This window comes from Ambystoma mexicanum, chromosome 8, assembly GCF_040938575.1.
Source record: "Ambystoma mexicanum isolate Mex_15411 chromosome 8, UKY_AmexF1_1, whole genome shotgun sequence".
Classification (NCBI taxonomy): Eukaryota; Metazoa; Chordata; class Amphibia; order Caudata; family Ambystomatidae; genus Ambystoma; species Ambystoma mexicanum.
The window spans coordinates 295880394-295906403 of NC_090929.1; positions in this window are offsets into that span (position 1 = coordinate 295880394).

The following is a 26010-nucleotide window of genomic DNA, read 5'->3' on the forward strand; positions in this document are numbered from 1 at the left end:
CGTGCCGAGGCCCCACCAGCTGCACACCTGCACTGTTTCCCTGGCAACCCTGGCACCTGAGGACTGTTTCTGGATCCCTACAGTCACCCTACCGGCACTTATATTTGCACTTACCTTGCACTTGCCACCAGCTGGCCGTTTTTATTTATCTTATTATTCTACAATCCCATGTACTGCATTTCCCCTTTCCCTTCCCCCTTCCCATGCACTTGCGCGATCTGAATGACACCTGGCGTAGTAGGATCGCTGTCTGTCTTCACTTTGTTCCCCCTCCCTTGCCTCATCGCGCCTTGAAACACTTGTGTATAGGCGCGTTATAAATGCCATATCATATCATATCATAATAATAAGAAACTGATACATCGTTTGATTTGTATTGTATGTATCTTTAATCTTTTGTGAACTCACCATTGATTGTAATTGATGAAGCCCTATGTTTAATGTAATGTTTTGTAATTTATACATATTTTTGTGATGACTGTTACTAATTGAGTGATTGAAGAATGTTTTAAACACATTATTAACTGATTAAAATTGTATATATTGACTCTTCAAGGATTCAGTTTAATTGTGAACCCTACATGTTGTGCAACCTGTGCTCTGAGCTCTGTCTCATTTATATTTAGATAGCACTGAACACCAACAAGACAACTGCTACACTGTCTACCAGAAAAATCAACAAGGAGACCGGCACATCAGCCTCAATGAAGAGAACAAGTGTGTGAGCAGCAGCCACTACATAGGTGTGCAGTGGAGTAACTTTGCTGAAAATGTTGGGGGAACATGACATTTAAAGTAAAGGTGCCCCTGCCAAATGAATGGAGACAAAATGGTGTGTCACTAAAGTTGGGGGGGACAAACACCCTTGTCCCCCCATAATTACACCCATGTAGGCGTGACCTTGACAGCAAGCTCATCTAGAGAAACCACATTGAGATTGCTCAGCAGCAAGCTTTTGGCAAACCGGCAGCACTGTATCACTGGCTTGGAGGGGCGCTGGATGACTTTTCAAAAAGCGCAAACTAGGCCGTACGGATATGGAAGCAGACCTTTACAGGGAGCTGAGCATCAAGAGTGAACTGGAGGCTTCCAGCCCTTTAAGATGTGTAGCAATACCCTGGAGATAGATGGGGATGCAGATTTTATTAATACATCAATAATACAGATGACACAAATAGTTTGGCAAAAGTTTGTCTGTTTTAATGCAAGTACTTAAAACTGGGAGTACACCGGACATCAGCAATCGCTCGATTCTCTGACTCTAACTCATTTTAAGAAAAAACAGCATTTTTATAGATCAAATGTGTCACTACTGATGTTTAGACCTGCGTCACTACCGATGCCATCCTACATGGCAAATTTCAGAAACTTATTGGAAAGCAGGATTGGTCCTAAGGGAATAACTAAGCATAGGTTCTATATCTGTATGGAGTAACAGGGAAAGGTAATAGGACAGTTAACATCAGGTGGGGCAATTAAACCCTGCCCTCAAAATGGCAACTATGAACGTCACTAAATGTATGTCATTATGCCCGCTCCCGGGGAGCCGGTTCAAGCCCTGCGTCCCCGAAAGCGGACATCCAGTCCCCAAGGAAGGACCCAGCAACCCCATATAGGGGCCCTTTGGACAGTGTCCTGGCGCCTATGGCTCCAGGCTCATAAAAGACATCAGTCCTGGCGCCATAGGTGCCAGGCTCATTATGGAAGTGCTTGGGTGCACTTACCTGATGCAGACCCTGCTGCAGGATTCCGGCCTCCTTGAGGCCTGAAAGGAACTACTTTACCTGTGGGACTAATTTACCATCCGGCCGTGGGCGGGGAAGGATACATACCTGATTGGAGGAAGGATACATACCTGGAACTTCTTCCAAGGCTATTTAAACCCCACCCGAACAGCCACACGTGCTTCGCGTTGTTCTGCATCTAGCAGCTGGACGCTCACCGTGTCTGCTCCTGCATCCTGACTTCTGCCACGCCTGCCAGCATCCTGGATCACCTGCAAAGGAAGAGAAGAAGAGAACAGAAGAAGGAAAAGTCCTTACCTGCTAAATCCGCATCCCGGAGACATCTCGCCGACAATCCTGAAAAGGAAGACTTTTATTTAAAAGCTCATCGCGTCGATCGCTGCAGCGCCGCATTCCACTCACCTTTACAGGGCGCCTCCATGTTCAGCAGCGTTCATCCGGATTCGCAGTCACGCCCCAGCGCCTAGGGAGAAAAAGACCAGAACAAATGGTGAGAGAGAGAAGGGAATAAGGAAAGCTAAATCTCCATGTTAAGACTTACCTGTTGATTCATTCCCTCTTCATTTCGGGTCCGCGCCGCATCCTGGCATTTCCGGACCCCGGCCCCTAAGGGGAAAAAGAGACATCAGCGTTAATGAGCGAATGAAAAGACATTACCAAAAAACGCTCATTAAAGACTTACCTGATTTCTACAAGGATTTCACCTCTCATCTCGGGTCGGTGCCTGTTCCCCGGCATTCCGTACCCCAGCCCCTATGGGGAAAAAGACACTAGCATTAGTACATTAATGCATGGACACAAGGGGAACCTCTTATCAAAAAACTTACCTGGAAGCCAAGCAAGTTTGGTTCTCACCAATCCGAAAATCCAGTGAAGTAACTGGATACCAACGCGCCAGGGTCGGACTGGGACATGAAATAGGCCCGGACACCGAAACAAAAGTGGCCCACCCCTTGCCTCAAAAAAGTGGCCCACCCCGCGCCTCAAAAAACGTGGCCCTCAAACCATCATCTGTGAATCGCGTCAATTCACGACTTTACAGAAAATGCTACATTACAACACAACTCATAAAATAACATAACTTTGCATACAGTTCTCTGACCGGGTCCACAGCTCAGAGGCGCAGGGGTGGCATGAACACAACCTTTCACCCCTTGACAAAACAGGAAGTGGTATCAAATAGCATTGTTCCTAAGTACACTATGAAAAATAGGGTTATGATTTCACTAATGTGATATACATTTCCTACAAGAAAGGATCACCATATGTATCATTCATATCTGTGTGTGTAGATCCATATTGTGAAATTACTGTGAATGTAAGCAGATGCCCAAGATCAAATGATATGTTACTGCATAGCACTTATGCTTAAGCTCTTTTTTATAGTTTCCTTGCACTTGCACGATCTCAATGTCACCTGGCCTAGTAGGATCGTTATCTCTGTCTCCCCATGACGTGACAGTGGCGAGCAATACATTGCTTGACCATTTTCCAAAGCAATGGGACAACTCTGGATAATATATACACTCTCCTCGTGTCATCATACTTTCTCTTATTCGACCACAGAAAGTCCTATGTTTAAAATGGGAAACACTGCATGCTGGAGGAGGCTGTGGAAGGCAGCTGATCTGTGCATCCGGTCTCGCTGTCCTGCTCCACGCTGTCTTCCATCACGCTGCTCGGAGGCAAATAGCATAGTCATTCCCCGAGAGCCTAGTGTATGCACTGGAAGTGACCCAAGTAATATATACATTTTGAGATAATAACGCCGTTCTCCCACTCCCCCCCAACTCCTTGCTGTAATTGCCTGGAAACGGAAATGCAGCTCATCCCATTTTCTAACATGTTTATCCAAAAGGATGCTTAAGGGAGGCACGCCATCTAAACCTATACATGCATTGCAATTCAAACGGGAAAAACCTGCCCCTCTAGGCCTGTGGAAAGAACCCGGCAGCGTGGGACCGTACTGCACTGGGCACAACCTTTACAATCCCCAACCCTCCTTTACGAGGAAACACGAGGCCGCCAACATCACAACCGCTCTAATTTATATTCCCAAATGCTGCACCTATCCTATATTCGTGCTTCCAAAGCATCCCGCGTTAAGCAAGTTTACTCTAGTCCCGGCCCATATGAACATATTAGCACCTGGCCCATACCTCTGTGCCTACAATCATTTGGCGTTTGCATAAATAGAGCTAAAAACAGCCCCCCACTTAACAAAGCACTTGAATGAAAGCGGCCAACTGAAATGCTCAAACTGTCTGTAATGTAACTGAATCCGGGGAATCAATCCGAAATTACAACCATTAAGCACCTTGCATGACCTCCCAGAACCTCGAGTAAAAACACGCTCCCCCACTCATGCAGTCTAATCCTGGCAACGCGTAAAAAACGGCCCATGTTTCCTGGCGGCCATAGAAATGTTTAACAAGTGAATTATAGAGGTTAGCCACGCATGGTACGGCGTGCCCCTCAAAATGTGAATCCCCCTTTGCATCCTATAATCCAAACATTCTAAACAGTGCATGGCCCAGAAGGAAATAATCGTCCGTTCCTATGCTCTGGAATAGATGTAGTTATGCATCACGATGCCCATGCAGCACAGCGGCCAACCCTGGGCGCATCATAATTCAAGATTGAAAAAAGCGGTATCCAGCATGTAAATCAACGTCCCTTTCGTTTAAACACAACCACATTAAACATCAACAGCCGCCCATGCGGCAGATCGGCCAGCCCAGAGCGCATATATAAAACAATGAAATGATGCCATCGAGCACATAATTCAGCATCCAAATGAAATCTACATATAAAAAACTTCCCCTGCGGCATGTGCACCCCCATTAATCTGCCTGCTTCGCCCAGCGACCGACCGAAAAAAGAACAAAGCAAACCTCTTTTTAGGCCATGGTAGTTCGCCGGCATATAGATCAAGTATGCCAGCTCCTTGTACTTGCACCACTAACGCAGCCCATGCAGCACGGGGGCCGTCCATGAGCCCTCATCAGACGGGTGCATTCGAAAAAACCTGGTGTGCATCTCACCTCCGTTCCCACGGTGCAACCTTAAGTGCTCTGTTGGAGCGTATATCACAGAAGCGGATTAAAATACCCGCTCCACCCACTGCTGCAACTTGGCAGAGAGCAGCCAGAGTCTGTAATGCAACACACTGGGACGGAGCAAGCCATGCTGAGGCAGCCCCGCCGAGCCTGAGGCTTTCTCCCAGTGTTTTGTAACACTGACTGCTGCCTGAGCCATGGTGTCGCGGGCCACAGCAGTTTTTTCTGCATCTGCAGCGGCCCGGCGGCAACGGGGCTGCAATTGTAAAGGATCTGTAAGTTACTTACTTACAGATCCTTTGCAACTTGCGTCCGTCCGGCGGTGGCGAGGCAGAGGTCCTGGGGGCTGGTTCCTGAAGTGTGAAGGCACAGTGAAGCCTATGCCTGGGCCGGAGACCGGCCAAGCATGGGCTTCGGGAACCGGCCCCCAGGTCTCCTCCATGATTTCTTATCGGCCACGGGCCGATGGGCCGATGGCTCAATCCAACGCTGCAACGCGCCCCTGCATCAGAAGCAGGATGGAGAGCTCGTCCTTCCAGACCCTAAGGTGAGACGCTACGAGGAATCACAGAAGGGTTTCGAGGAGGGTGAGAGGGGAAAGTGGGAGGCTGATTGCTTTACCCCGCAGACAGTTAATCCCCTATTTTCGCCTAAAGAAGGATACTTCTGCGAGCCAGACAAGCCAGATTTGGGGGCCCGGTCCAGTCCGTCTTCCGAACCCTACGCATCACCTTAGAAGATGTCACAGCAGCGCGAACCAGTCCAGCGCCTCCGTGGGAGTCAGGTGAGCGTTACAGAACGCGAAGCCTTCCTACAAATTCCCACCCAGGCGCTATGGAAAGTTCTGAGACTGATCAGTTGGCCCAATTACTGGGGGAATTACGGGCCGAAGTACATGCCGCTCGTCAAGAGACTAATGCCCTCAGGAGGGAATTAATAATATCAAAGGAAAGAACTGATGACCTGGCCAGACAGCTTTTGCAAGGTCAAGCTGGGCAAACTCCTCTACCCGGTTCCGGAGGGAACCCCGCTCCTGTGCTTTCCAGTAACCCTGTGCAGATTAATCTACCTGGAAACATGCCGCTGGCCCCACCCGAACGCTTTGCTGGGGACCCCAAACGATTTGCCGTATTCATGAATCAGTGTCGTTTGCACTTCCTATGCAGACCTGGTGCCTTCCCTAATGATCAGACCAAGGTAGCCTTTGTATTGTCGTATCTCAGCGGCTGCGCTGCCGATTGGTCAGTTCCACTGGTTACTCAAGATGACCCGATTCACCGTGATTTTCAAAGGTTTCAAGCAAGGATGGAAAGGTTATTTGCTCGACACTCTCAGGGGCAGGCTCTGGATGACGAACTTCTATCCCTGCAACAGGGCAATCAGGACCTCCTATCCTATATTGCAACTTTTAATAGACTAATTGTGGAAACGGGATGGCCAGAGGATGAAAGAGTCACGTTGTTTTATCGAGGCCTATGCGGAGAACTTAAAGATGTCTTGGCCCAAGTTGTAAATCCGCCCCAAGAATGCACAGAGTATATAGACTTAGTGGTCCAATTGGATCACAGACTTCAAAACAGAAAAGCAGATCGGTCCAGGTTTGAGACCCGGGTGTTGGTCAAGACCCATGCTAATCCCAAGGGAGTTGATGTCTCTGAGCCTATGCAAATTGGAGGGGTTAAAGGAACCTTAACTCAAAAGGAACGTGAAATGAGGCGGCAGTTAAAATTATGTCTTTATTGTGGGAATTCTGGACACTTTCTACGAGATTGCCCGGCAAAACCGCCCCGAAAGGCGGTAGGAGCCGCTGATAAAAACCATGAAGACTTTGTTTCGGGAAACGACTCCGCCCGACAAGTGTAGGGATCCGCTTGCCGAGCTTGAAAACTAACTCTCAGACCTTGCATTTCATTGTGCCAATGGTTCTCGTAGATCCAGAAAAGCCTAAGCGGTTGAATGCAATAAAGGCATACATCGATAGTGGGGCTATTGGAAACTATGTGGATCGTGAATTGGTCTCTAGGATTAACCTCCCTCTCCGTCCTAAAACCAGCAAAGATGTCATCACCACAGTCGATGGAACTGAAATTGCCTCTGGACCGGTAACACATTCCACTACTAAGGTGACTCTTATTGGTCCCGACGGCGATCGGGAGGGTGTTGCGTTTGATGTAATCAAGGCTCCACAGTTTCAGGTTATTCTTGGAATCCCTTGGTTAGAGACACATAATCCTCGAATTGGTTGGTGAGCTAAGAAAATAACCTTCCCGGATTGTACACAAACCTGCTACCCAGAAAACCTGAAGATTAATCTAGCATCTGTAACCTCTGCCTCCATGCAACTACCTCCGGAATACCAAGACTTTCAGGACGTCTTCCAAAAGGAACAGGCCAACACGTTACCTCCTCACAGATCGTACGATTGCCAAATCGATCTGGTGCCCGGTGCACAACCCCCTTGTAGCAGGATTTATGCCCTTACCGAACCTGAGAATCTGCATTTGAGACAATATTTGGATCAATACCTAGCTAATGGTTTTATTCGCCCGTCAAAGTCCCCGGCATCCTCGGCTTTGTTCTTCGTGCCCAAAAAAGAAGGCGACCTTAGAACTTGTATCGATTACCGCGCATTGAACCAGATAACGGTAAAAAACCGTTATCCTCTGCCTCTGATCCCTGAACTCCTTGACCAGGTGAAGGATGCTTGCATATACACCAAGTTAGATCTCCGGGGGGCTTATCATCTGGTACGAGTTAAAGAAGGCGACGAATGGAAAACTGCCTTCCGTACTAAATACGGATTATTCGAGTACCAGGTGATGCCTTTCGGATTGTGTAACGCGCCGGCTGCCTTCCAATACTTCATGAATGATGTCCTTCGGGAACTCATCGATGTTTGTGTTGTCGTTTATATCGATGACATTCTGGTGTACTCCTGTTCGGAATCTGATCACAGAAAACACTTCAGGGCAGTACTTGAAAAACTGTGCCAACACAAACTATTTGCTAAATTGGAGAAATGTGTTTTCCATACCACAGAAGTTGAGTTTCTAGGTTTCATCCTGACACCCAGAGGAGACCGAATGGACTCAAGAAAAGTGGATGCCATCCTCAAATGGCCATCACCTAGCTCTGTAAAAGGGGTTCAAAGCATGCTCCGCTTTGCCAATTTCTATCGCAGGTTTATCCCGGAATTTTCACGCGTGGTACAACCCATTACTGCACTCTTGAGGAAAAATAAACGTTTTGAATGGTCTGAAGAAGCCGAGCAGGCCTTTCAGGATTGAAAAGCTAAGTTTACCTCCGCACCTATATTGAAACACCCGCATCCAGATCTCCCTTATGTCGTCGAGACTGACGCATCCAGCCTAGCCATGGGAGCTGTCCTGTCCCAAAGAGATCCCGAAACCAACCAACTGCATCCCGTAGCATTTTGGTCCAGAAAATTCTCGGCACCCGAGGTTAATTATGCAATCACGGACAAAGAACTGTTAGCCATTAAGTCCGCTTTTAAAGCCTGGCGGCATTATCTGCTTGGCGCTCGACATACCATCACAGTGATCACTGATCACCGGAATTTACAGTATTTGAAAACCGCCAAGGCTCAGTCATCACGGCAGCTCCGATGGGCTTTGATTTTCGCTGAATTTGATTTCGTGATTACCTATCGACCTGGCTGCAAGAATGGTAAAGCAGGCGCCTTATCCCGAATTGGAATGGGAGAATCTGATACAAACTCAGAACCAGTACCAATAAATCCCGAACAGAGGATTCTAGGCATGACTTCGTTACAGACGCTTGAAGACATTCAAGCCAGAGTGAAACAACTCCTGGACCCTACAACCTTACAGGATTGGATACAAAAGGGATCAGACTTTATCATAGATAATGGTTTACCTTATTTCTAAGGACGCTTATTCCTGCCACATAAGGAATTACACAAACTAGTTATTTCCGGGTTATCATGATGCATTAATAGAGGGACACCCCGGTATTGCCAAGACAGAGGAAAAGGTGAAACGACAATTTTGGTGGCCCTCTTGGCGAAAAGATGTTAAATCTTTTGTGATGTCCTGTGGTGTTTGCGCCCAAAATAAAAGTCAAAAGAAAAGACCAGCCGGTCTCCTTCAACCTCTAGACATACCGCCAGCACCCTGGCACACCCTATCAATGGATTTTATTACGGACCTGCCTCCTTGTTCGGGGTACAATACTATTCTGGTAATTGTGGATTTGTTTTCCAAAATGGCCCACTTTATTCCTTTGAAAGGTTTACCTTCAGCTTTTGTCCTAGCCAAAGAATTCCTCGAAAATATTGTTCGGCTACATGGATCCCCATCTATACTAATTTCTGACCGGGGAAGCCAATTCATTTCCCACTTCTGGCGCAAATGTTGTCAAATGGCGCAGATCGACGTAAGATTATCGACCAGTCACCACCCTCAGACCGATGGTCAGACCGAGAGGACAAATCAGACCCTTGAGCAAAACTTACGGTGTATGTTACAGCAATCTGAAAGCAACTGGAAAGACATTCTTTGGATAGCAGAATACGCATATAATAATTCGGTACACTCTGGAACTGGCCACAGTCCTTTTTTTATTTTTTTTGGGCATCACCCTCGAACCTCAAACCTTGACTCACCTCAGAACCTAGGAATGCCTGCACTAGAACATCTGCATTCTACAATTACCCAAGCCTTCAAAGAGGCAACTAGGCATTTACAACAAGCCAAGAGAAAATACAAGGAGAATGCTGATCTACATCGGAGTGAAGCACCTCCGTATCAGATTGGGGATCAAGTGTGGTTAGCTACCAGACATTTACCACTCAAAGGGCCTCGAACCTTTAACCCAAAATATCTGGGACCTTATTCTATTACGGCAATAATTAACCCAGTGGCTGTTAAACTTGATTTACCAGCTAGTATGCGAATTCACCCTGTTTTTCATGTATCACTTCTGAAACCAGTGGTACCCGGAACCCGACTACTCAAACCTCCAGAACCTATTCTAATAGATGGGGAGCCCGAATTCGAAGTGAAGAACATTTTAGACTCAAAAATGTTTAGGTCAAAACTGTTCTACCTAATTGATTGGAAGGGGTACGGACATCAGGAGAGGTCGTGGGAACCCAGCGACCATGTGCATGCACCTCGATTAGTCAGGAAATTCCACCGACTCTTCCCAGACAAACCAAAACCCCCGGAGGGAACAACCTTGGGAGGGGCCTTGGGGGGGAGTGCTGTCATGATGCCCGCTCCCGGGGAGCCGGTTCAAGCCCTGCGTCCCCGAAAGCGGACATCCAGTCCCCAAGGAAGGACCCAGCAACCCAATATAGGGGCCCTTTGGACAGTGTCCTGGCGCCTATGGCGCCAGGCTCATAAAAGACATCAGTCCTGGCGCCATAGGCGCCAGGCTCATTATGGAAGGGCTTGGGTGCACTTACCTGATGCAGACCATGCTGCAGGATTCCGGCTTCCTTGAGGCCTGAAAGGAACTACTTTACCCGTGGGACTAATTTACCATCCGGGCGTGGTCGGGGAAGGATACATACCTGATTGGAGGAAGGATACATACCTGGAACTTCTTCCAAGGCTATTTAAACCCCACCCGAACAGCCACACGTGCTTCGCGTTGTTCTGCATCTAGCAGCTGGACGCTCACCGTGTCTGCTCCTGCATCCTGACTTCTGCCACGCCTGCCAGCATCCTGGATCACCTGCAAAGGAAGAGAAGAAGAGAACAGAAGAAGGAAAAGTCCTTACCTGCTAAATCCGCATCCCGGAGACATCTCGCCGACAATCCTGAAAAGGAAGACTTTTATTTAAAAGCTCATCGCGTCGATCGCTGCAGCGCCGCATTCCACTCACCTTTACAGGGCGCCTCCATGTTCAGCAGCGATCATCCGGATTCGCAGTCACGCCCCAGCGCCTAGGGAGAAAAAGACCAGAACAAAAGGTGAGAGAGAGAAGGGAATAAGGAAAGCTAAATCTCCATGTTAAGACTTACCTGTTGATTCATTCCCTCTTCATTTCGGGTCCGCGCCGCATCCTGGCATTTCCGGACCCCGGCCCCTAAAGGGAAAAAGAGACATCAGCGTTAATGAGCGAATGAAAAGACATTACCAAAAAACGTTCATTAAAGACTTACCTGATTTCTACAAGGATTTCACCTCTCATCTCGGGTCAGTGCCTGTTCCCCGGCATTCTGTACCCCGGCCCCTATGGGGAAAAAGACACTAGCATTAGTACATTAATGCATGGACACAAGGGGAACCTCTTATCAAAAAACTTACCTGGAAGCCAAGCAAGTTTGGTTCTCACCAATCCGAAAATCCAGTGAAGTAACTGGATACCAACGCGCCCCTGCATCAGAAGCAGGATGGAGAGCTCGTCCTTCCAGACCCTAAGGTGAGACGCTACGAGGAATCACAGAAGGGTTTCGAGGAGGGTGAGAGGGGAAAGTGGGAGGCTGATTGCTTTACCCCGCAGACAGTTAATCCCCTATTTTCGCCTACAGAAGGATACTTCTGCGAGCCAGACAAGCCAGATTTGGGGGCCCGGTCCAGTCCGTCTTCCGAACCCTATGCATCACCTTAGAAGAGGTCACAGCAGCACGAACCAGTCCAGCGCCTCCGTGGGAGTCAGGTGAGCGTTACAATGTACGACGTCATATTGGCTACAAAACTATAGGACCCCAAACCGTGTGGTCCCCTACAATTGGTTGGCTACTAACCCCTGTCACTAATTTTTCCACCTACGTGAGCAGCACACAGACCGAACAACCAGGTGCGGGTGAGCTTGTCTTGATACCAGCTTCCCACCAATTAAAAATGTAATCCATCATCACTTCAATGGTTCAGTATCAATTCTTACTTTGAAGTTGGCCTTGAGTCTGTACTGTTCTTTCGGACTTTTTAAGGAGTATGGGTAATATCTAGCTTCCGTGCATAGGTGTGATCTTCTCATCCGTCCAATTTTCTTCCATCACGTGACTGGTCACTACGAATCGAGCCTTTTCGTGTATTTGATTTTATTCTTCAATAGTCCTCTGACGTCTTTTGTTTCTTGCTTGACCTTCTTGAACAGGAGCTCCTGTTCTTTCACGTTAATTGTATCTAATGTCAGCCAATTCCAGTTTGATAAGACCTTGGCTCTTTTGGCTCAGCCAACTCCTTTAGCTGAAATATATTCTGTTTAATTCAATTGCTTTTTTAACTGCAGCACTGAAATGAGTCCTTCCTCGTTCTTCAGTACTGCTTTATACGTAGTGTCAGTCTAGAAAAGTAGACACCCCTCGAACAGAAGGCAATGCAGGATAATTGGTTGGCCGAAGACCAACCGCCTCATTTAATGTACAAAGAATATATGCCCATTACTTATTTCATAGCTATTAGTTTAACTAGAGTGCGGCCATGTTAAGGTAACCAGAATCGCCATTTTGTTTTCTCTATGTTTCCCTTTAACATCGCCACTTTTGCCTCATGTAAAACTGCTTTGCTGTAGATATTATTCTGCTTCAATGGTCCAAGGTTGAAACATTGCACGAGGAGCCAGACAGAAAAGCCAGTTTTCCTCCTTCACATATCCTTGGAAGCAGGGATCAAGGCATTCTTATCAGTAAACGGATTCCAGTGAGTCTCCTTAAAAGAATAGCAATGCACAAAACTAATATTAAAGGGTTTCAATTATGTTCTTCTTTACGGCCCCCCCCTTCTGAGCGCTGTGAGCCCCCGGAGAGCAAGCTGATCTCTAGAGCGTGAATCGAAACCAGGAGATAGTAAGGCTTGTAATGTGCCAGTCCCCCTACGCGCAGCTTGTCCATGAAAACAGAAGCGCTGTGTTCTCACAAATAAAGAATAGTGTCTGTAAATTCGAGATTGCATACTGTTACTAAATATGGTGATCTAAAGTGTCATATTCGTCACCATGGTCAATCATCGCCTCCACTTCAAAGGGAATGAATTAGGGGCGGCATCGAATGTGTCAAATGTGTCATTACTGATTGTAAGATGCTCATTTTGTATATATGTAACTGATGTACGATTTTCGCTCTCTTGCATCCCCCGAGGTCTGTTAGACACACGTCGCGGGGCGTGGGACCATTTGGCCAACTGAGACTATTTGTTTTTGCAATAAGCCCTAGATTTTGAGAATACAACCTCGTGTCTGGCGTATCAGTTCATGTGTGGTGATTGTGCCTTGTATCCACATCCAAGGGTCCCTCAGTGGCCCCTTCAGTAGTGGAAACATTCATTGTTTACTTAATCCATTTGTATCTACAAGGTATATAGTTGTATGTTTTGCCACGGTCTAATCTGTTTAAGCATGTGGCTAGCTTCTTTTTCACTTTGCTTCTTGCGTTTCATTGCATCTGTACACATTTAAACTAACTACATTTCTTCATCAGGTTTGTGGCATAAGTCTCTTCATCTTGATCCCAAGAGGTCACTTATCCTCGGTATTTCTTTGTTTCTTTATAAATCGTCTGCCTCTCTGGTCTGCTTATCTTTCAATGTGGGTGTCGATTCAGCTTTGTATGACGTCACCATTCATCCTGGTCATTCATTTTCTTTGTTTTATCAGGAATCTCGTTCAAATGGCCAGCATGTTGTCTTGGATGCACGTATGGTTTTCTTAATGGGTACTTTATCTCCCATATTCTCTTAGGTATGGGCACTCTTATGGGTACGGCACGGAGCCTACGCTCTTCTCTTTGCTTGTTTATCTGTTAAGTAAACGTCACATACTTTGGTTCATATGTCTCAGCTAATGTAGGCGGGGTAGGTGAAGGTGGGATACTTGGCTCCTCCTCTACACTCCCCCGTCCGGGCGATTTATCGACCACTCTCATGTTGTCTTCTATTCCTAGACATCCTGGTTTGAAGAAGTGCCACTTAGGGACCCATATTTTTATGACTCATTTCAGGCATCCAGCTGATTTCACATGGTCATCTTTGTTCCACGCCATGAGCATGCACTGTCTACTTGGACTACAATAGATCCATCTTCCCACATATTTCTTATGATCTTTTGGGTTTATCTGTTCAGTATGCGTCACATACTTTGGTTCACATGTCTCAGGTAATGTAGGTGGGGTAGGTGGAGTGGGGGTACTTGGCTCCTCCTCCACAAGAGGTTGGAAGAACATCTAGCAAAGTTGAAAAGGAAGTACTGCCAAGGCCTGGATCAGAATGCAAAACTTCTGATCAAGGAATTTGCAGCTATTACTGCAAACTCCTTTGAACACTACCCACGCCCCATCACAGCGCTGACCCTATGACACCAACTCTGCTGTGCCAAGATAAAACAGACCAGGAAATAAACCAAAAAGCATAAGTGCACATTCAACCACAGAAAAGTTATGAGGCTCAGCCTTGCTTCCAAAAACAGACTGATAGTTTGAAACTGCAAGCCCTCAAACGGTATCCCTACAAAATATCCCCACCAGAAATATCGCCGTACATATGGCCGTTTGTCTCGCCATAGGCAATATTTTTGGGGGGGATAATTTGTGGGAGCGGGATTTGGGGGGTGTCCCACGCACATTTTAAAATAATGCAGGGGGCTCGGGGGTGTCCCCCGCAGGGTCCATGGGTCAATATCGCCGCAAAAATATGGCAATATTTTTGTATCGCGATATTCGTGCAGGGATATTAACACATGGAACCCCTCAAACCTGTATTGTTTTGGGTAAGACTTTGGTCTTCCCCGAGTCCAGCACCCTATACAGATGCATTGAGGGACTTTCTACAATTGGAAGGTGCTAAAAGGTGTGGCTGGATAGTTCATGTGAAAGAATTGTTATATAGGCTGAATGTTAAACCCCTCTGGGATAATCCTCTTGAGTGTCGAATATCATCAAAAGTTGAAATTAAAGTAACTGCGAAGAGAAAGCCTTAGAAAGGTTAAAGTTATTAAGGAGCTCCCTGAAGAACGGCCCTGAATTTTTCCCTTGTAATATGATGGGAACATGTAAATATATATTGGATGAAATACACCCTCTCTATTAACAGTCTTTAGATATTCGCTTTAGGCTAGGGATTTTGCATACAGCCTGGTATACTCATTCATGGTCAGCGTCGAGATCTCGTGAAGGCCCCTTCTGTAGATCAGCAAATGAAACTTTGACTCATTTTAAGTTAACTTGCCCTCTCTCATTAAAGCTAGTGTGTAGGTATTTAAAAGCTCTACTGATTGCTTACAGGAGAACCAATGCTGTTCCTAACTTGTAGTAAGGTTGTGTTTGCCACTGCTAGATATGTGCATCACACCTGGTTATTAAGGAGGCTGCTCGGCAATTTTTAACTTATATAATCCGATGTACCATGAGGCTGAAAGCTTGCTCTCCTCATAGGGGGGCAGCACTACCTGTACAAATAATTATATGTGCACTCCATCAGTAGTGTTATATGTATTTTGTAATGATTGTTGTATGTATCATGAGTTTAAAGTTTTGTATAAATGAAATTGTGATGAACTGTGCTGAAGGTCTAATCCAAATAAAGCTTTGAAATGAAATGGAAATGGCAAGCAACATAAAGAATGCAAAAAACATGCAGGCAGCCCAATCGGACATTCAACCCAAAGGCTCAGAGGGATTCTTAGGGAACTAGGTTGTAACTGCTGCATAGTCCCGCATCTGCCTCTAACAAACGGCAGAAAGCAACTGGAAAGTGCCAGAGGACCAATGATGATACTCTGAGCATCGTAGCAACATAGTAGTGCCACTGCCAGATTTCTGTTTGCCTCCCGCAGTTCTCTCTAAAAGGGATGTGGGCATCTCTGTAGAACTCAGGAGGTGGACTGAGTTAAAGCTAGAGCTACTCATGGGAATGGTGACACGTGCTGTCTGGGGACACAGAGCATAGCCAATTTGGGTGACTCTAGGCATATAAACCAGTGGCTCTGCTTACTAATGGGTGCTTGTGCATGTTTTCCATATCATCTGGCAAAATTATATTTGCAGACCTGCACCTTAATAGTGCAGTAGGTTCTCTTGCAGATGTTTGGTAAGGTGAGGAAGAGAAATTACTTACTGTAATGTTTTTTCTATGGCTTCTTCTCCTGCAGACTCCTCATCAGAAAGATATCCACTCCAGCTGTAGAGGAGCAGGTGGACACCTCCCTGATCTTAACCCCCTTAGCACTGTCCTATTGAAATGACAGATGAAGAGTCACAATTGGGAACCCATGTATGAGTCCTTGCAATATTCCTGTAGCACGTTGAGTATATGAGAGGTGATATGCACTCAGGCCACCATTTAGGGTGTACCCACAAATTGAAATAGTGGAGGAAAGTTACCAAGAAGGACACTCTTTGCTGAGCTGTCGAAATGCAGCCATGAACAGAATGGATGTACGTTAAAACAAAGTCTGACGACAGTGAAAGGATTTCATAAAGAAGATGTAAGAACCTATGCTGAAACAATATTAAAAAGCTAAAGAATGATGATGTAACTGAAACACTAAGAGAAACATGTACCCTACGATACAGTAATCATGAATATAAAGAACAATGAAGTGACTCACTGGTCCATAACTATAAATACACCAAAACGCAAAGTAGGAAGAACACATAGAAGCTTGCTTATCAGAGGTATATATTCAACATTTAGGATGGCTATTAGAAGAAGATGAACGACGGCTTATGTCAATCAACCCAGCTACCTCAAAATACAAGCCAAGGATCTTAAAGTGAGTACATTGGCCTGGGACCAAGGATGTTATTTCAAGAGATTAAAGCAAAGTACGAAGGGAGTCCAATGAGCAGACCATGTGTGAAGGACACATTTCTCAAGATTAGGAGGAACAAGAACATTTACGGATGCCGAGTATTAGACAATTAAAAGTTCACAAAGCTTATGTGGGATAGAGTGAGCAAGTCTCTGAAGGTCAAAAGGAGCAACTGCACACAGTATAATTGAATTAAATAGTGCAGAATACACTGTTGAAAGGAACACATTTGTGGTCTTGTAACACATGACGAAGGGTTCGCAAACATGGGCTATTCATTAGGCTTGAAGCTACAAAAAGGCTGTGCCCACACTCCCTTGAATGTTCAGAGATAGTGCAGACTGGCAAGGCCAGCCTTCAAATAGAGGACACTGGCATGAGGCCTACTGATGAGAGAGGGTAGACTAATGGGGAAAAGAAGGGGAGAGCTGGCGTATATCAAAGCACCTGGGTTTCATTTCTATGTACATGCTGCTAGCGAGCTGAATGTCCAAGGTTGGATTTGGGTTTCCAACTAATCAGAAAAGCCTGCAATGCACATTTACATACAATGTTGCAAAGTAGTATACCGCTGCCGTATTTTCTGCTGTAATCAGTGTTATAGGTATTTAGAAGTAGCTCAGGGCGTGTCCTACAGACAAGGGACTGCCAATGGGAGATTAATATTCATGCGTTCTATATGTAGACATGTTCCCCTAATCCAATCCCAGGTTTTTGTAATATGCTACATAGGATGACATCACAGATGACGCATCTTGCATTATATAAACTAAGTATAATCAAAAAGACAATCTGATCCTGCATGAATCAATTTGGTGAATGATGATGCATTTACCATCTTCTTTGAGTCTGTCCGGTTATTTGGTCTGAGACATTTTATTGGTAGTTCAATCTAGCACAAAGGTGCTAGAGCAAATTGGGTAGCAGTGTGGATGGTTCAGGTCTAATCGACCTAGAGCCCGAAACTAGACTCCTGAATGATCGATGGCTTCTGCCTCGAGCCAGACGATCACAGAGTTTCCTACGTAGAACTGTGCACAAAGAATCACGTGATCAACATACGGTCGACAGGTCGCCTTTTGACGAAATTCCTGTCCGGTTCCTGCAGGTGCCCTGTGGATGAAAGGCAATCTGGTCGCTGAGGGAGAGTCGATGCTGATGGACTCGAGCTCAGCCACGGATGTAAGTAGACCATTGCAGCTGGTAAAACATAGAGGGGAGGGACTGAGATTGTGTTATGTTGTATATATAAGAGACATAAACAGTAACTTGATTTAAGGGATTGTAAAAGGAAGAGAGATATGAATACCTCAAATTCACAGACTCAAGAGGGACGGTAACAACAGTATCGGCAATCTTACCGGTATAGTTGTTACCGGACCGGCACACTTATAATGAGGCTGAATGTGTTCAAAACGAATGACAAATAATAAGAAATGGTAGCATAAATAAATAAATAAATAACAATTTGTTCCTTACATTTGTTGGACAAAGGATTGACGTCATAGCTAGAAACAGATTAAACCAAAATATAAATAAAGAAGACAGTTTAAAAATACTAAACAACAAAAGAACAATATAGAAATAATTAACCGAAAGTGCAAACGGAGTAGCACGAAGAACAGTGTCAATAGATTTTTCAAAAAAAGAATCAATAAAGGTAGACTAAATATTCTAATTTTATGGAATATGAGTGGCAATTGATGGTGCCCGACTCAAATAAATTATTAATATATTTAACAAATTTGGAAGGAAGAGGAACACATTGGGTAAGTATTGGCAGACTGAATTGACTTGCCATCATGGAAGAAACACCTCTCACCCACTTATGTAGAACATTATCAAGATATACAACCAAAATTAGGCAGTATCATTCCAAATCGATTAAAGGTACAACCAATAAGACATTTATGACCTGGCCTCCAGGAGGTTTGTTGTCAAATACAGTATTATGTAATCTGGCGACATATTTACATGCCACACATAAGGGAAAGAAGTTAGAGGAGAGATTGGCAGTATTAGAGCTCTGGAAAATGTACCAGAATGAAAAAGAAGACCCACTCTATAGGGAGTGGATGCTTAGTCAGCATAAAGGGGAAGATTTTACGCCTTCAGCTCCTCTTTTCCCTTCTGAGAAACAAGACATAGAGGATAAAGAGAAAGGATTTTACCCTCAAAAGGAACTGAAAGCACCAGCGGGGTATGCTAATCCACAATATGAACCCCCTGCCTATACTAGTGAAGAGACAGAGGAAGAGAGTAAAAGCAAAGGACGCAAAATTATACAGACATGCGATGAAAGTAAACAGCGTGGTGAGAAAAGGGATAGACAGAATAAACAGATAGAAATAGAGGAAGAGGCAGAGAAACAAAAAGGAATAAAGGATATAGCTAAAGGTACGACAATAGCACAGAACAAATGGATGGCAGGACAAATAATGCTGAAACTGGATGATAAAGGTATTGATGGAGTTCGAGAAAAAGAGGAAAGGGAAGAGTGAGCTAAGAAAGCAAAAGACAAGGAAGAAGAGAGGCTATACAAACAAGAAAGAGACAAGGAATGTAAGCAAAGGGAAGAACGAAGAAAGCATGAGGCAAAAAGAGAAACGGAAAGGATAATAGAAGAGAAACGAGAAGAAATAGAAGCCCAAAGATTGAAAGCACAAAGGTTACAAAGACGGCGAGAGGAAGATGAATTAAGGGTAATAAGAAGAAGAAAGGAAAACATTAACAGAAGTAGTGGATTTAAAAATGATGAGATTGAATATGTATGCCCTAAAAGCATAATACCTATAGAAATGCAAGAGCGAACCGAAGAAGAGAGAGGGTCGCAACAGCCCCATGGAGGGTTGCAAGGATTATTAGACATACCAACATGGAGAGAAGAAGACACAGAGACCATAGGGACAAAGATGGGGAAATGATATAGACAAATGAGGGATAAGGAAAGATATGGAACCAAAGAGGGTGAACAAGGAGCCTATTTTAGAGAAATAGTAGGAGGCTTAGATGACGTCAGACCAGAAGGTCAGAGAGCATTATCTTTAAATAGGTTAGATCTTGATGACGTGGAAGAGGACAATAGTCATATGAGTTGGGGTGTAATAATTTCAGACGAGGAAAGGAAGCAAAATAGGAAGACGTGAGAAGAGGGTGGATTTTCAAGAGAATCAAGTGTAGACAAAGGTGTAAAATGGTTAGATCTAGGAGACCCTATAAGAAGAACACCAGAACCAATACCATATACTGAACAACCACAAGTTTGACCGCACAGTACAGGGGATGCGTCCCCGTCCTATGTGAGAAGATTGAGGCCATTGCCAGGGAGAAAACAAGAAGGCAATGATAATGCTGCCTGGAGAACAAAGAGTGTGGGTAGGTATGACCATGGACAAGTTTTTCATAGGTCCCACTATTAGAGAAAAGAGGGGGTCAACCACAATTTATAACACGGCCACAGGTGGAAAAGCAACATTTCAAATGCACACTGGCGAGTTTGACTTCCGGTGTGGGGAAATGGATTAAGGAACTAGAGAAAAGAACCCCAGGAATGACTTTAGCTATTGCTGACATAAAAGGCTTATAATTAGGTATCTTGGGGGAGAGAGCTGATGACATTTGGAGAAGCGCAGGGTACCCAAAACACAGTGCACGATGGAACACCATTTAATAATTGTACAGCAGTCATATGGCGAGCGCTTAGAGTACACTATCAAGATATACCGGATATTGGGGTGATAATGACTAGGAAAAAGAGGAAAGATGAAGACCCCATTGCTTGTATTCAGGATAGGTGGAGTTCAGAGACACACAAACCATGGGATAAAACGGTATCGTTATTTTGCTACATATTATGTCAGGGACTGCCAGCACTAGTACAGAGGCAGGTGGGAATGGAAGCAAAATCATGGCCAGAAATACAATTGGCAATCATGCATTATTGCAGAATGCTAAAAGAAAAAGATAACAAAGCCGAGGGTAGAAAGCAAGAAGAGGCGAAGTTGGTGCAGAAGAAATTATCAAAGTTCGCCATAAAGGGAGCAGTGTTGACAAGTAATGAGGGAAGCACGGCGCAAATGATGCAGTTCTCACACCAAAATAATAAAGCCAATACCCAAGATCAGAGTGGGTATAATTATATGCCAAGAGGCAGAGGGAAATGGCACGAGGAGGAAGATGAGGGCAATTTCAAAACCCTCAAGGAAGGGGAGGGTCCAATGGCAGACAGCCATTATAACATGTTGGAATTGTGAAAAAATAGGACATAAGGCTAGAGCATGTACAAGTAGAGGAGGCATGCAAGAACAGAATTGGCAGTCTCCAAGAGGTGGGACAGGATATGCTCTGCAATACAATACAGACTCACACAGATATTATGCCCAGGATCACACGCAAAATCAGGCATAAGCGCCATAACCACAGACATTTCAGCAAGTGCCAATACAGACACAATTGTCCTAACCCCAGCAATTCCAACAAGCACCAATGCAGAAACAGGCATTACAGGGGCAACAACAGAAATAATCTATGCAAAGGCAACAGGCACCCACTCAACAAATACAATACATCCCAATGCAACAGACCGGCGCATCACAATGGTAAATGGACATGGGAGCTACACAAGCAGAAACACCCAAATTAGGGAGTGTGACTGTGGTGGGAGGGACTCCTTTCATAGGCACGGGGATGAATTTACACCTACAATATGATAGCACACAGGACAACCTGATGTGTTCAGTACTATCTATAACACCAAACCCCCAAGAGGAACCAAGGGTGAAGGCGGAGATAGGAGGCAAGACATTCTGATGTCTAGTAGACACTGGAGCGACTCTTTCCTGTGTCCGTGAGGGAAAATATCCAATGTCAGGCATTGCATGAATGCTCAGGGATTTTCTGGGGCGACGAATCTAGTTCCATTTACAGACGAATCACCTATTTCTATGGGGGAACACAACATGCCTATGCCATTACTATACTCTAAACACACACCAGTGAAATACTAGGGTGTGATTTAATGACAATGCTTAACATAACAATATATTTTACTGACAAATGCATAGTGTGTTCAACGCCAGGGGAGACATTATATGAATGTGAGGACATTTATATTAGCCTTTACAGGAAAGAAAGCCTTAAGGGGAGTCCCTCTAGACGAGGAAGTGTTTTTATATGGAGTGACCATTTTATTAGCATGGTTACCTAAATTGGCAGGTAAAATAATAAGGATGCCGGATACATTTTGGTTCAGGAAAGACATTCCTATGGATGATGAGGAAAGGCAGTTGTTCCTGTGGAATTAGAAGCAGCAGTGGTAAGAGAAGGAATTAATAGTTACTCACCATAGTGACTAGCATACTCTTAGTCCATAGTCCCCTTTCCTCCATAGTGTATGGGGCGTCCCTTGCTAGGGAAGGGAGATGGAACCTTTTTCACCAGGACTAAGAGTATGCTAGTCACTACGGTGGGTAACTATTAATTACTCTTACGTCCCCTTTCCTCCATACTGCATGGGCGATTACAACTGAATGTAGCCCCAGGGTGGAGAGGATACCCTCCTTAAGAAAATAGATTCCTTAGAACTGCCTATCCAACAGCCATGTCTGACTTAGAGCCAGCGTCCAAACAGTAATGCTTACAGAAAGCCAACGGGGTGGCCCAGGTGGCCGCCCTGCTGATGACCTGGCATGGTATCTGCCGTTGGAATGCAATGGCTGTGACCTTGGCTCTGAAAGTGTGGGCATGTATTTTGGCTGCCAATGGCCTGTGCTGCCCCTCGTAGGCCTCCCTAATGGCAGAGACCATCCACCATGCAATAAAGGCCTTGGATGCCTGATACCCGGGCCCTGACCCACCGAAGGTAACAGTGTGTCCGACTTGCAGAAGCTCTTGGTCCTGTCCAGATGGCATTTCAGAGAGCATCTGACATCCAGACAGTGCAAGACCCTCTGAACCTTTTCCTAGGGTCAGCAAAAAACATAGGTAAGATGATTTCCTCGTGTAAATGGAAATGGGAGGGTACCTTAGGTAGGAACGTGGGGTGAGTCGGCAGGACCACTGTATCTCTATGGAAAGTGATATAGGGTTCTGAGGCCACCAGAGCCTGGATCTTACTGGTTCTGCGAGCAGAGGTGAGGCCCACTAATAAAGCTGCCTTAATGGTGACCAGCCTGATGTCCGCGGACGCCATTGGCTCAAAGGGCTTGTGCACCAAGGCGCCCAGCACTACATTGAGGTCATGCACGGGGTGTGGTTTCTTGATGGGCAAGCAGAGCCTGGAGAGGCCTGCCACATGTCTTCTGACTATCGGGTTGGAGAAGAAGGTCTCCTCCTCGGAATTTCTGCAGGCCTCTATGGCCGCCAAATAGATGCGGCATGTGTCCACCTGCAGGCCCGAGTGCGCAAGAGCACAGAGAAGGACAGCACATCATCCAGTGTGCATGTAAGGAGGTTGATCTCTTTAGAGTCCACCCAAAGACTGAACCTAGTCCATTTACTTTAGTACTGGCTCCTGGTAGCTTTGCTCCTGGCCCCCTGAATGAGCTCTAGATTAGCCTGCGAGGGGCTCAGGTGCTTGAGCGTGACCTGTTCAGGAACCACGCTGCGAGAGCAAATTTCTGTGGAGCGGGATGGATGACCCTGCCCCCTTGCTGCGCCAGAAAAGGAGCTGGCCCCCCTTGAAAGGTGAATGGGTGGTATGTCCGTGAGGCTGAGGAGTTCGGAGAGCCACGGTCTCGCTGCCACCATGGAGCTATCAGAATGATGCTGAGGTGACAAGATTTCTTTATCCTGCAGATCACCCTGTGGACTAGGGTGTGTGGGAGGGAAGGCATACACTGTAAGCCATGCCACTGTATCTGGAATGCATTGCCCCGGGAGCTGGGGCCGTGCCCCTGCCATGACGTGAACTGCTGGCACCTCCGGTTGGTGAATATCTCCAGCAGTACCTTGCCGTTCAATTGCCACATGTAATTGTCCGATCCCAGTCTGCTGAGCTTGTCCGCCTCCAGGTTGGGCTAGCCTGGGAGGTGGACGGCCGTAAAGGTAGCTATCATTCTCCAAGGGAAAAACTCTGTCTGAGCTTGCGTCCCAGATGAGGCCCAAGAAGGACATGTTGTGCCTAGGTTGCAGCAGAGACTTCCTGTTGATCGTAAACCCCATGTCCTGGAGTGTGTCCATAAGTGCGGAGGAAGTGCCGTGTACTGCCTTCGGAGATCTCACCCTGACAAGCCAGTCGTCCAGATACGGGTAGACGTGGTAGCCCTGTGCCCTGAGGAGGGCTGCCACTGCATTCATGCACCTGGTAAATACCCTGGGGGCTGAGTTGAGGCCAAAGGGTACCACCTTGTATTGGAAATGGCAGCCCATGATCCTGAAGCGCAGGAAGGAGTGATTTGGTTGCCAAATCAGGACGTGTAGATAAGCTTCCTTCAGATCCAGGGAGCACATCCAGTCTCCCTTGTCTAGTGCCTCCGCAATGAGTGCTGCCATAACCATCTTGAATTTTTGAAGAGGGATGGAGATGTTAAGGGTGAATAGGTCCAACACAACTCTCAGGCCAGCCTGGTTCTTCTTTTGTAGGGTGGAAATCCTGGACTAGAAGCCCAATCCTCTCTGGGAGCCAGGGACTTCCACTGCCTAGCTCATGACGAGCTACTGAATTTCTGCCAACAGATTTGCCATCCCAATCTGTGGGAGTGGATTGGAGGAGGGAGTAGACAGAGGAGGGAGTAGACAGAGAGAGACCGCTAGGCATACCGAGGATACTACAGAGAGGATCCAGAGGTCTGAAAAGTTCTGGCGCCAAAATTGCATGTGAAAGGCAAGCCTGCACCCCACTGGAGACACGTGGACCCGAAGGGACGCGTCATGCTTTCTTTCCTTCTGAGGCTGCAGAGGAGGAGGGGGACTGGAAAAAGCCCTTGCCCCCCTTTTGTTGTTTGCGCCGGTGCTGACTCGGAGCGCGGCCAGACTGCCTCGACCTCCGTTCCTGGAAAGCCCCGGGACCTGCCGAATGCCCACCTCTTGTCAGAGCATTAATGCGACGGGGTGTATGCCTTGGGTGTGGCCTTCGTTATGATAGATGCAGACTTCGCAGTTTGTGAGATGTTCTTCTTTTTATCTAATTCCTCATCGGTGGTAAAGTGAAAGAGGTCACTACCCTCGAATGGAAGGTCCAATATGCGTTCCTGGACATCAGGGTTAAACTTAGTAGCCCGAAACCAGTCAGTCCTTCTCATGTCCGAGGTGATGCATATGGCCCAGCCAGAGGTATCGATGTGGGCCACGGTGGACTCCATGATGTTCTGCTCTACCAGCTTGGCTTCTCCTAGCCCTGCCTTGAAGCGTGCTTGGCTCTGCACCGGAAGTTCTGGAAGGAAGTCTGTTATTTCGTGCCAAAGCTTCTGGTTAATGGCTGCCAGCATGGCATCCACGTTGGATTGACGGAGGTGCAGCGAGGCGTTGGAGTACAACCTCTTCCCGTACGCCTCCAAGATCTTCTCCTCCTTGCCTAGCAGTGCCAAGGACGAGGTGGCTGAGGACTACTGAGGCTTAGAGTAGAGTGACGCCGCAGCAATCACCGAAGAGTGCAGTTGAGGGTGCACCATAAGCAAGAGTGGATCACCCTCCATCTGTCTATACTTGGTGTCAAGGAGCCGATTGACAGGTTGGGCCGAGTGTGGCTTGAGCCACCCCATCTTGGCCAAGGCAACGACCACTTTCTGCATCGGGATACCTGTTCTGGTAGGGGTCGTAGGGTGAGGACTTCTGCCAAGACCCCCTCCTCAGGCTGCTCAACCTCTGGGGAAAGGCCTCACGATACCTGGCTGCATAATCAACAATCACTAAGACACATGTATTGCCCAGTTTAGAGGTTTCGTAGGGCACCAATGATGTCCATCCGATCCGGGAGAATGGGACCTGCATTACAGGTAGTGGACTGAAAGAGGCAGATGGAGGAATATGTGTGCTGGTCTTTTGACATATCTCACATGTCTGCACAAAGGTTTTAATGTCAGCAAAAGTTCCCGGCCAATAAAACTTTCCACTGATATTAGCTTGTGTTTTTACTTGTCCTAGAAGTGCCCCTGTTAAATGTGAGTGGCCAATTTCCAGAACTATTTTCCGATGGGTTTTGGGTATTACCAACTGGGTTTTACATGTTTCTTCCTGAAGTTTCCTGTCGATATAACAGTCCCTGTTTTAAAAAGAAGAAGGGATCTCCTTTATCATTGCCTTCAGACTCTGGGACTACTTGTAAGAAAGCCTCTATGCTAATAGTGGATCGTTTCACTGAGCAAAAGCCAAATCTGGAAGGACAGTTGGCTCATCATCATGGCTGGTATTGATGTTAGGTCTCCCATCACCTCCTGTTCTGTCTCTTCTTTTAACTGGGTAAGTAAAGCCATTTAAAAAAATCCATTGTGCTATTTTATCCCCAGGATATATGTGAAATGATGTCTCCCCA